Source organism: Panulirus ornatus, chromosome 35 (assembly GCF_036320965.1).
Source record: "Panulirus ornatus isolate Po-2019 chromosome 35, ASM3632096v1, whole genome shotgun sequence".
Lineage (NCBI taxonomy): Eukaryota > Metazoa > Arthropoda > Malacostraca > Decapoda > Palinuridae > Panulirus > Panulirus ornatus.
Genome location: NC_092258.1, coordinates 3,765,960 through 3,778,903, shown reverse-complemented (window position 1 = coordinate 3,778,903; position 12,944 = coordinate 3,765,960). Strand labels below are relative to the sequence as shown.

Sequence of the window (12,944 nt, the reverse complement as noted above, 5' to 3'; positions counted from 1 at the left end):
TACATCGATAGATATGTATATGACCTTACGTAATTCTGAGCTTGTATTTATACATACATACATATTCATAGATAAAGAAGTATAAACGTGCATGTGAACGTACATATACATACTCATATTATGGGTCAAGTATACAGGGAGATTGTCTGTGGTTTCAGAATTATTCTTAACGACCCGAGGAAGATGTTGAAAGATTTTCCTGCTGGCGTGGACGTAGCATCTTGACGCTGATAAAAGATGATGATGAGTTGCGTTCTCCAGGAGGTAGTAGTACAGTGAAGGAGGTCCCTCTGTATCAGTCGTGAGAGAGAGAGAGAGAGAGAGAGAGAGAGAGTCCTGAAGAGGTCATCGAGCGATACGCGAGAGGCGAAAGTAAGCATCTCAGGTGGTAATGATAAGAGGCATGAAGAGTTCCTCCTTTTTTTTCCGAAGTAGTTGTACGGTTCCGTTAAGCGCAATCGAGATGTTCCTCCATAAACGTGTGTAAGTTTAGGATAGACTACATATGGTCAGGTCATGTTACGTTAGGTTAGCCTAGATTATGTTAGGTTAGGTTAGCTTAGATTTAATTCTGTTGGGCTAAATTGGCTTAGATTTGGTTAAATTCTCTTAGGTTAGGTTAGATTACGGAAGAAATATCCCGATCGCGCTATTCATCCTTCCTTTTTTCTTGTATTTTAACACCTGTTGGTGTCGTGTTGAACGCACGGAACACGCCCTGTATCGATCAAGGCAGGATATCCTTTCTCGCTACAGGACTCTCCTTTCAGTAGAGTTAAACCTGAAATCGCTGCCTTCAGTTCCGTAAAGTATACAACGATTAGATATAAAGAATGAAAGAAAAAGCCCTCGAGAACAGCATAATGATTCAAATCGTTCGTCCTTCCAGCGGTCGCATGGCGCATTCTGCAGGAACCAACCTACGTATATATATATATATATATATATATATATATATATATATATATATATATATATATATATATATATATATATATATATGTAATATCCTGTAGCGAGCGACCAGGTTCTCCCGCCGACTGCAGCTGCCTCCCAGTGTCCTACAGGATTCAGCTTTCCCAACCCTCCACTTGTAGGAATTCAGTCTCCCTCCCCCTCTCCAGTCTTGTAGGGATTCACCTTTTACAAATCTCTTTCCCCCCAGTGGTAAATATTAGATTTTATCATCTAATGCCTATATTGCCTTCAGATGTAGGGCGTCGGTTTTACGTTTCCAGTTCCCCAGAAAATTCCAGTTATTATATTCCAGGTGAGTTCTTCTGTAAAGCTCTTCGTGAAAAAAAGAAAAAAAAAAAATTATTGGTGACTTTGAGAACTGTTTCTATGAGAATTTTTTTGGTGGCTTCAATCGTAATTGTTTCTCAAAGAACCACACAGAAGAAGTGTATCTTCCCAGCTCATTTTTATCCGTCACTTGCCTCTTCCACCTTCAAGAGCTACCCCCCTCATATCACCATTTGAGCTGAGTCATGGCAATGGTGTTCCCCCCCCCCATATGAGACATCATTAGTCGTGGGGAAAGATAAGTGAATGGTAAGAACACCAGCCTGGGAGTGTTAGATAGCTGACCCGACTATCTTATCTCCTAGATCCACCGTGGCTGCATCCCCATCTCTTTCCTGGGAAGGCCAAGTTATGGGTCCAGGTCCTGCATGTAACACCGAAGTAACGTAGGTGATCAGGCTCTTACGTGGGCCGACCCGTCCAGTATATGTAACGTGAAATCCTTATCATAAATAAAGATAGAACTGAACTTAATAAACTGCTCTTGTTTTTGCTTGGATTGCTTAGTTATCTGTCCCGTTATAAGGATGGGAAAGACACATCAGTAACATTGCTGTGGCGTTGGACAACTCTGGCATCATAGTTTTCTCTATGTTTTCTTGTTCTTCGACTTTATTCGTGATTTCAAACAACCGGAGCGTAAGGAGCCACGGTTCATCTTAAATGTCCTCAGATTTGTCCTCATGCGTGGCTTAAAGTTTAAGGTTTCATTATTCATAGGGCAGCTGGCCTGGCCGCTCGGATGTTATTTTAGTCTTTAGTGTCATCTTACTCCATGGCTACAGTTGATATTGTAATAGTATTCTCAAGCGGGGAAAGCTTCTTGGGCAAGGCTTTTCTGAATCACTCTGTTTATTATAGGAATTAAACAGTTTGTGTACACACACACACACACACACACACACACACACACACACACACACACACACACACACACACACACACACACACGTGTATATATATGTATTTACCTGTTTCTACTGCATGGGGAGGGGGTTGTACCCTCGAGGGATTCCATCTCTTGAAGTACTACAACTGTCATATATAACTTTTCCAACCTTTGTATAACGTCAGCATTCATAGTATCACGATATTGGTTATTCCATTTTTCCACTCCTCTTGTGCTGTCGTAGTACTTCTTTACATTTCTTCTTACAACTGCGCACGCGTGAGAGCACCAGTCGCGACGGACGAGGATATAAGACATCCTTCAAGGTCAGGCCAGAGATGGCGTCGTCATGGGTGAGGCGTGAGAGATTTTTTCCCCGGTTGGTGGATGTAGTGTGGCTTGTCGTAGTCGACCTTAATGAACCCTGGCTTCTGATAGGCCTAAAGTTCAAACAGCCAGCCAACTGTCGAGTCTTCGCATGACCCAAGAGTCGTACCCGTGCGCTGAAAGGTTCGTAGCGCCGCGTTCAAGTGGTCGTAACCGTATGCTGAAGGACTGGAGCGTCGTGCATTCTTTCTCCCTCTTCTCTCTCTCTCTCTGCAGAAAGAAGTGCTCTTGCCACTCTAGGTCAAGGTGCAGTCACGGACTCTAGTCCAGATACTCGCCTAAAGCAAGCGAGGTCCCTGTCTCTCGACCCGTCTAAACAGTAGGCTCGGTATAACGTTCGTCAGGGGTACATATATCCCAATGCTCTCCTCCGCGCCTCACGAGTCAGAGGGCGCGGAGCAGCTTCGACCCAGGCGTATTCCAGGCTTTGCCTCCGCCTAGGCGAGAAGAGGCCTCTCCGCACAGCTTCGATCATCAGTCGTGTTGACTGCTGACCGCGACTGTAGTACTACATCTGGAAATGTCACATGGTTCCTTAACTTGCCAGCATCGAGTCGCCGTCGTTTGGTGATAAGCTGAACACTTCCTCATGAGGACAAGAGCTCGATAAATGCCGGATTTATTGGTATCATGTGCCGCTTTGGAGAGAGAGAGAGAGAGAGAGAGAGAGAGAGAGAGAGAGAGAGAGAGAGAGAGAGAGAGAGAGAGAGCGAGAGAGAGAGCTCTTTGACTCTCGAATCTCTGGCGTCTATTGTCTACCATCAGTTTCATCTGATCTTCATAATCCATTTACGAAAAAGCTGTACGTACAATCTAGTTAGGGGGAGATTTTCACCAGCAGGATGTTTCTCTCAGGTTCGTCGCGTTAGAAGTCTTGTGTGTGCAACACGGAAAGGTTTTCTCCCCGTCGACGAACTGATCAGGTTCCAGACCTTCTCTTGGTTTGCTGGAGGGGAACTTGAGGCCTACGACTGCCGCGGTCTCGAAGGTTGAACGTTCAACGTCGAGTGGTAACCAACAACCGACAAGTCTTGAACACCTTCTTCATGTTTTCAAGATAATCCAAAGACCTTACACGCCCTCGGTGCACTAATGGCCTCCCTTTCCAGGCCTCTGGAAGCGACCTTGAGCCAGCGTACGACAGCATGTTGGTCTGGACGAGGTGCATTTATCATTATTTTCTTTCTTCTGAGAGACACTGAATGGAGGTGTATATGTGTAGGCTAGAAGCGTGTACTGAAGTCTTAATTCAGAGAGTAGGCTTCTGAAAGTGTATATTTTGAATATGCACTCTTGTAAGTCTGAGACGTGAAAGTCTGTTCGTAATCTGTTCCTTAGATGTTGTGGAAGATGTAAATCTGCTGTCCTGGATGGGGATACGAAAGAGAATTTGAGCGAAAACTCCTATTATTATTATCATCATTATTATTATTATTATTATTACTATTGTTATCATTACTACTACTACTACTACTACTACTATTATTATTGTTGTTGTTTTTAAAGATATTGTTTGTGCAATGATAGATAGAATGTCACTGTGATGGTTTGGGTGAATAGCATATTTACCAGGGGGGGTTTAGGTGGAGGCAAACGTAGGGCATACATTGGGCACAATACAAGGATACAGGAGGAGGTGACAGGAGGGCCCCAGGAACCCCACAGGGTCCTCGTCCTGATGAGAAAAAACAGAATAACGTTAATGTCGTAGATATAGCATCTAGCAGGACCAGGAGGGCACCTATAAACAGAATGGTGTTCTTGATACGAGTTAGAACATGGAAAGTCAAAAAGAGCATCGCTCGTTGAACGTGAATGTGTTGAGATAGTCAAGGTTGCTATCATGGACTGATGGAAAATGCTATCTTGGATGGCGTGCCAAGTGGAATTACATTTGGAAGTTACTGTCTCCGCTTTGTCTTTCGTTTTTTTTTTTTCGTTTTCCTTCAGCGTAATACTTTTGCCTTCTGAAGTAGTCACACACACACACACACACACACACACACACACACACACACACACACACACACACACACACACACACACACAGACGAGTTCGTGGTAAAAGCTGAGGGGAAAATACCGCAGACGTGGACAATGCAGAATGCATGAAGCCTTTGTAACACGAGGCAAAGTCTTGGCTACATGAAGACTCCCAGAGTGGAAAAGGAGTTTTCTTGGCGAATCAAATGGAGAACGTGTGTGTGTGTGTGTGTGTGTGTGTGTGTGTGTGTGTGTGTGTGTGTGTGTGTGTGTGGTGCGAAATGTGAAGCGAGTGTGCGAGTGTGTGAGTGTAAGAGGACCGATAGAGTTGGATGAGGGAGGGAATATGTGTGTGTGTGTTTTGAAGAGTGAAAGAGAGGAGTAATAAAGGAGAGAGAGAGAGAGAGAGAGAGAGAGAGAGAGAGAGAGAGAGAGAGAGAGAGAGAGAGAGAGAGAGCCTACTACGAGATCTTGCAACCAGTGTGTTTTACCGTCCGTCCTCCATTGTTTCTGGCGTAACGCAAGTTGCTTTGATGTTGCTTGCTGGTGATACCAGAGCGCCATATGTGTGTGTGTATATATATTGTAAGGTCTATTGTAATTTGTGTTACATCGACATACTGGGGGGAAAAACTGTGGTGTGGATGTGTTGCAACGGGTTATGTGTGCTGACACAGCTTTGTGCGTGTGTGTGTGTGTGTGTGTGTGTGTGTGTGTGTGTTGCGTTGTGTTGTGTTTCGGGAACGTGTCGTGTCCCGTGGCGCACTGGGCTGTCGTTTCCCTGATCCCTGAACACAACGGTGCGACTCTTGAGCACGACTGAATGATGGCCTATATAGCCTTTGACCTGACTCTTAAGGGTGAGGCCAAAGGTCACGCCTTCATACCTAAGGGTCATACCGCCGTCCTTAAGGTCCGTACTGTCGTACTCAAGGGTCTTATCGTCGTAATCAAAAGTTTCAGAAGATGATGATGTCCCTCTAGGTGAGCTCACTGCCCCTTATCAGTCATATCTCGTTATCCTATGTTATCTGTGATTCGCTTCTACATTCATTTTCCAGCCTGTTTCTTTATTTACCATTTTCCTCTTTCTATCGCCTCTGAAGCTCTTTATTACACTCTGTAACTCTAGCTTCTTCGCGCACTTTAACTACATCTATTTCCCGCTTTTGGCTCTTTCATTCTCACTACCGCTTTTCCCCTCTTGCGTTCTACGTGTGTGACATCTGCTTCCCTACCTCTAGTATTAGTGACACTCATAACCCACCAGGTATATCAGTTCCGTAAAACCTCCTCCACTCATACATACTGAGACACTCGCTCTCTCTCTCTCCTTTCCAATCATATTTTCTTTGACATTTAGTCTCTCCAGTTATCAGTCTGTAGCAGTTAAATCCTCCGGTCATATGCGTCTGTCTCGCTTCTTCCTCCAGTCTTTAACCACGTCTCTCATTCACACCGTCTGCACTCACACAGGTGAAGAGCTTAACCCTCTTTTTATGGAACTCTAAAGACGATCCGAGTGTCAGATTTGGAAGGAGCATGGGGGAAGAAGGCCGAGAAGGTGGAAGGATGGAGAGAAACAGGCTTTCAGCTTTCGTGGCCTGAACATTTAGGAGGGTGAAAGGCGTGCACGGGATAGAATGAATTCATACCTTTTGGTATATGAGGGACGACGTGTGGGCTGAGCCACGGCATGTAAAGGCAAATCGTAAATGAGTCTCTGTGGCTTAACTTTGGATGGTAGACCCTGGTTTCGGTGCATTGTTACATAACAGCTAGAGGATGGATGCAATCAGATGAGGCCGTTGGAAACGGCGAACGAGTATTTTATCAAAATATGATCATCTTTCTTCCCTTCAGTTACTTGTTGTGACTCCTTCCTTCTCTTATTTATCAGTTATTCGGTGATACTTGAGTCGTACATTTATCACCGTGTGGTCTGCTTCTTTTCATAAATCATTTACTCTTATTCCTCCGCTCATACAAAAGATCTATTCTTACTCTCTCTAGTCTTAGCTCTATTGTTCTCCTTTTCCCCAGCAGCGCCTCAACAGCATCATTCTTCCCCAGACATAGAGTTTCGCCCCTCTTGTTCACTACAGTTATAGCTGGAGTGTTAGCTTTACCAAGTATCCTTCTCACATGGTATATCACCCATGGTCTCTCTCAGTTTTATCACCCCCGTGCAAGTTTCTTAGCTGAAGTCTTGGCTGTTCACTCCCGCTCTCTTCAGTGTTAGCTGTGCCACCCATCACTCTGTCTTAACCGTAACTCACGTGAATCTTGCACTGCTGTGTCGCTGCTAATCCTCCCTTTCAACTCAGCCGTGTAACCTGTTGTAACAGTGTGACATCCGTCGTTGTAACATGTAACATCCCCTTGCTGTCACCCGTGATCACCCCTTAGCTGTGTTACTCCCCCCCCCCCCCATCACAGTTCTATCACCAGTATAAAGCTAAAGCTTTCACCTCATATTGGTCCTTTTTAAAAATCTCTTTCATCTCATCTTTCTTCTTATCGACATTACTCATAAATTTCCTTCAGTTTATCATCCCAAACCCCCCCCTTCCCCCCTTCAGCTGTGTCACCCCTAATCCCCTTAGCTGTGTCACCCCTTAATCCTTCTCCCTGGGTCAATTAGGTCTCAGGCGGAGTGGTTTAATCCCGGCGGATGGTCAACAACATCTCCCTCCCTCCCTCCCTCCCTCCAGAGCCTCCTTCCTTCTTCACCCTCCCCCTCCGCCCGCTTCTTAACATTCCCCCCAACCGCTACGATGTGTGTGTGTGTGTGTGTGTGTGTGTGTGTGTGTGTGTGTGTGTGTGTGTGTGTGTGTGTGTGAGTATTGCACTTACTTCTTTGCATCTTTTCTATTGTGTTTCTTGCTGAATCTCAAGTTGTAAGCTCTGAATTTTTCGAAAAACTATTATTTTTTACATCACTGACCTTCCCACTCCTTCAGCCATGGCCTGTTCTGACGTTCATTTTCTGTGATGCCGCCTCACTCTTCACTGTTCCCTTCTTTGTCATCTCACATTTCACTGTCTGTGGCCTTGCCTCCCTCCCACCTCGCTTTTCACTGTCTGCAGCCATGCTCCATCATTCTTCACAGTTCCAGCTTAGCCCACGTTACTCTCAATTTCGTCGGCATTGCATTTTTACTTTATACTGCACCCAACATTGTCGATAGATAGATTAGATAGATAAATAGATAGACAGAGATAGTTAGATAGATAGACAGATAGATTGAGAGGCGAAATCAATCAAAGCTCCCCAGGTGTTTTTACATCCCTGTCTTCAGCCACTATCCAGCGTTAACTTTTATAGTTTCACTGCATCCAGCCCAACCCTCTTGGTCTTCACTGCATTCAGCCCTCCTCTCTTACGTCTTCACTGTTGTCACAGTCTAAATTTATCAGTCTCCATTCCCCTCCACCCAACCTTTCCCCTCTATTTCACCATCCAGTTCACCTAGTCTTCCCTTATCATCCATACACCTTCCTTGGTCCTTAGCAACCCACCAGCCCACCTCTCACATATACCCTCACTCTTCTCATCTCGACCCTTTAAAACTTCATTGACCTCAGATTCCTCATTCTCTGAATACACGAGTCCCTTAACCTTTGACCTATTTTTTTCTTCATCGTCTGTATCCCAATATGTTCATTCATTTTTCCACCCTCCCCTGCCCTACATTGTTCATTATACACTAAGTCCCGTTCTCTTCACTTGCTACATAGTGCTTGGTCTTTTTAAATTTTACCCCCTCCCCTTTCATTACATCAACGTCCCTATATCTGCCTTCCCTTTTTCAGCATGGTCCTTAGTCTTGCCTTTTCATTCTTTTTTTTTTTTCATTTCATTTTCACCAGTTCGACATTCTAGGTCTTCGTCTGTATTCACCTCATTCTTCTTTGATTCACCACTATTCTTTCATTCTTCACAACTCTCATCCCTGTCATTTTATTCTTTACTATCCTCAGCTTATCTTATTCACCACTGTAGCTAGATCTGTTCCCTTACTCTTCACGTTTACCAAATCCAGCCCTCTCAGTATTCATTCCCCGTAGCCTTACCCTTCCATTCATTCACTGCACATAACCCAGTGCTCTCATTCTTCACTGTCCGCAGCCCTTTGTGTCATTTATTACTGCTTTCAACCTTGCTGTCTCTTTTTCCTTTCAATGTTCACATTCCTAATGACCTTTGATTATTCATCTCTCCAAGACTCGTGCCTCCCAGTTTTCACTGTCCTCAACCCATCCTTATTGTACTTCACTGTCCTTAACCCATCTTTATCATCATTCATCGTTCCCAGCCCATCCTTATTACCCTTCACTGTCTTCAGCCTAGCCATATAATCCTTCACTGTCCTCATCCCACCCTTATCTTCCTTCACTCTACACAACCTTGCCTTCATCGTAATGGTTGACTCCTCAACCTTACCTTTTAGCTTTCCCTTATGCAGTTGTCTTCTGTTTAACTACCCTATCCATCTGAGTGCCTGGAATGTCAGCAGGTAGCCTCGTCATAGCCCATCCTGTTATCATGCCTTCCCATGTAATGTCCTCTGGTAGATAACCTCGCCACGAACCATCAGATCTCCTCTTATCTTTCCGTTCCTTACCCTGTCCTCTTGTAGATAACCTTGTCAATCTGTTTCGTGTATTCTTCATCATTTTTGTACAGCTTTGCTCTCCCGTGTCTCCCAGTCTCTGCTAACAGAAGACGTCCCCTCGTCATCTGCTAAAGTCACTTTCTTTTCTTAGTCATGAATCGAATCCTCTGTTGTTTCTGGCGTCCCTCTTCGTGTATGTTGACCCAGAGCCCTGTTCTTTCTTGCCTGTTGTTGAACGTTACCCATCTTCATTCTCTCTTGCGTTAGTGTAGAATAGATGCTGATAGTTTTCTCTCGATCTTTGCAGCGATGCAGGAGGAAGATGCAGAGGGGTGGGCGAATGACTCGAGAGGCTCCCCTGGGCATGCCGGACATAATGACAGGTAAGGACTTGGTCCGTATTTATTCCTGTGTTTCCCCGTCTGATGAACTTGATGAATATGTGTATGTATTGTCCAAGTGTCGCGAGGAGACACTGTGGCATCAATCAACCACACGTCGAAGACCTGACTTCAGCAGAGTTATGGAGGTTCCTCGTACATTTCAAGGTAGGTCCTTCAGCTGCGACGGACGGCCCTACATTCCAAGGTACGTAAGTTACAGAGTTGTGGCTGCCCCGTAGCTGATGGCTCATCTTGGACCCCCTTATTGAGGAAGGCGGTACGATCCTTAGAAACACGACGGTGCGATCCTTTGGGAGTGATGGCCTGGGCTCTGAACCAGGATCCTTTAAAAGACTTAGGTGTAAAGAGCCAGTCCATCTCACCCAAAGAATTGAATAGTCGTCCTCGAGGATTGTATCGTCGTGTGCCATGGATGATGCCTACCTACCAAAAGGCATGGCCAATGTTTTGTAGTATTGTAGTTGGTTCTCTCGCATCCGATGGGTGTGTTTGGAGGAGAGCCAGAGTGTATGAACACCCATGAGATGATGGCAGGAGAGAACATGTGAGAAGGTAATACGTACTTGATCCTTGATACTGTTCTCACTCCATCTCTCCAGCCACCTCGGGAGACAGTTTCTGTTTTCCCATTCATTCTAAAGTGGACTGTAAAACCATTTATTTTATTCTTTGTTTTTTTTCCCCATTTGCTCTGCTGACTTGCCAATCCTTGGCTGTTGCCATTGGAGTGGTGTTTCAGCTGCCTTACTCGTTGTGTGAAATCCATGGTAAATCACGAAAGACTTGAGGGAATTTGAAATCACATAACCCGAGAGTCTCTCACTTCCTCTTTCTCGTTTCATATATTCACTGATATTCTAGTGTAAGGATCTTAATAACGTATGTGTCTGGTGTTTTTGAAATTGATCAAGTTTTTTTTGTGTGTGGTTTGGTATATATGTATTTTTGTTTTTTGTTACTGTTTTCTGATAAAGGAAAATGTATTTTTATAGAGATATAACTCCACGGGACTGAATCGAATGGTGGGAAAATTGACTAGAAGTTACCAGGAAGGTATTGTCTTTCAGCATTTTTGGGTGATGAAACCCCATGACACCGTTTACCTGGCTCCTGCAGGACCAGGGCTACGCTACAGTAAGTAGCAGGGAAAGGGTGGACTTAAGGGTTGAAAAGTTCGTCTTGGTTCTGTTTCTCTTCGTCTATTGACGATGATACAACCTCGCCGTTGATAATGTTTCACATGCAAGTGGAGTCCGGTAACGACTTCAAGTTTCTCTTTATGTATGGGAGGTGGGCTGTTTAGAAAGGGTAGTGAGTGGTGGGATGAAGAAGTAAGAGTATTAGTGAAAGAGAAGAGAGAGGCATTTGGACGATTTTTGCAGGGAAAAAATGCAATTGAGTGGGAGAAGTATAAAAGAAAGAGACAGGAGGTCAAGAGAAAGGTGCAAGAGGTGAAAAAAAGGGCAAATGAGAGTTGGGGTGAGAGACTATCAGTAAATTTTAGGGAGAATAAAAAGATGTTCTGGAAGGAGGTAAATAGGGTGCGTAAGACAAGGGAGCAAATGGGAACTTCAGTGAAGGGCGTAAATGGGGAGGTGATAACAAGTAGCGGTGATGTGAGAAGGAGATGGAATGAGTATTTTGAAGGTTTGTTGAATGTGTCTGATGACAGAGTGGCAGATATAGGGTGTTTTGGTCGAGGTGGTGTGCAAAGTGAGAGGGTTAGGGAAAATGATTTGGTAAACAGAGAAGAGGTAGTAAAAGCTTTGCGGAAGATGAAAGCCGGCAAGGCAGCAGGTTTGGATGGTATCGCAGTGGAATTTATTAAGAAAGGGGGTGACTGTATTGTTGACTGGTTGGTAAGGTTATTTAATGTATGTATGACTCATGGTGAGGTGCCTGAGGATTGGCGGAATGCGTGCATAGTGCCATTGTACAAAGGCAAAGGGGATAAGAGTGAGTGCTCAAATTACAGAGGTATAAGTTTGTTGAGTATTCCTGGTAAATTATATGGGAGGGTATTGATTGAGAGGGTGAAGGCATGTACAGAGCATCAGATTGGGGAAGAGCAGTGCGGTTTCAGAAGTGGTAGAGGATGTGTGGATCAGGTGTTTGCTTTGAAGAATGTATGTGAGAAATACTTAGAAAAGCAAATGGATTTGTATGTAGCATTTATGGATCTGGAGAAGGCATATGATAGAGTTGATAGAGATGCTCTGTGGAAGGTATTAAGAATATATGGTGTGGGAGGCAAGTTGTTAGAAGCAGTGAAAAGTTTTTATCGAGGATGTAAGGCATGTGTACGTGTAGGAAGAGAGGAAAGTGATTGGTTCTCAGTGAATGTAGGTTTGCGCCAGGGGTGTGTGATGTCTCCATGGTTGTTTAATTTGTTTATGGATGGGGTTGTAAGGGAGGTAAATGCAAGAGTCCTGGAAAGAGGGGCAAGTATGAAGTCTGTTGGGGATGAGAGAGCTTGGGAAGTGAGTCAGTTGTTGTTCGCTGATGATACAGCGCTGGTGGCTGATTCATGTGAGAAACTGCAGAAGCTGGTGACTGAGTTTGGTAAAGTGTGTGGAAGAAGAAAGTTGAGAGTAAATGTAAATAAGAGCAAGGTTATTAGGTACAGTAGGGGTGAGGGTCAAGTCAATTGGGAGGTGAGTTTGAATGGAGAAAAACTGGAGGAAGTGAAGTATTTTAGATATCTGGGAGTGGATCTGTCAGCGGATGGAACCATGGAAGCGGAAGTGGATCATAGGGTGGGGGAGGGGGCGAAAATTTTGGGAGCCTTGAAAAATGTGTGGAAGTCGAGAACATTATCTCGGAAAGCAAAAATGGGTATGTTTGAGGGAATAGTGGTTCCAACAATGTTGTATGGTTGCGAGGCGTGGGCTATGGATAGAGATGTGCGCAGGAGGATGGATGTGCTGGAAATGAGATGTTTGAGGACAATGTGTGGTGTGAGGTGGTTTGATCGAGTAAGTAACGTAAGGGTAAGAGAGATGTGTGGAAATAAAAAGAGCGTGGTTGAGAGAGCAGAAGAGGGTGTTTTGAAATGGTTTGGGCACATGGAGAGAATGAGTGAGGAGAGATTGACCAAGAGGATATATGTGTCGGAGGTGGAGGGAACGAGGAGAAGAGGGAGACCAAATTGGAGGTGGAAAGATGGAGTGAAAAAGATTTTGTGTGATCGGGGCCTGAACATGCAGGAGGGTGAAAGGAGGGCAAGAAATAGAGTGAATTGGAGTCATGTGGTATACAGGGGTTGACGTGCTGTCAGTGGATTGAAGCAAGGCATGTGAAGCGTCTGGGGTAAACCATGGAAAGCTGTGTAGGTATGTATATTTGCGTGTGTGGACG

General features: G+C 44.6%; 1 long non-coding RNA gene across 1 annotated transcript in view; it reads left to right on the top strand.

The window, feature by feature from the left end:
- LOC139760040 (uncharacterized) overlaps positions 1 to 9,566 on the top strand; it is a 70,974-nt gene extending 61,408 nt beyond the window's left edge. The window contains exon 3 of the long non-coding RNA XR_011715214.1: positions 9,491 to 9,566. This is a non-coding gene — a long non-coding RNA (uncharacterized lncRNA). The remainder of the gene's footprint in view (positions 1 to 9,490) is intronic.
- Positions 9,567 to 12,944: the final 3,378 nt, after the last annotated feature.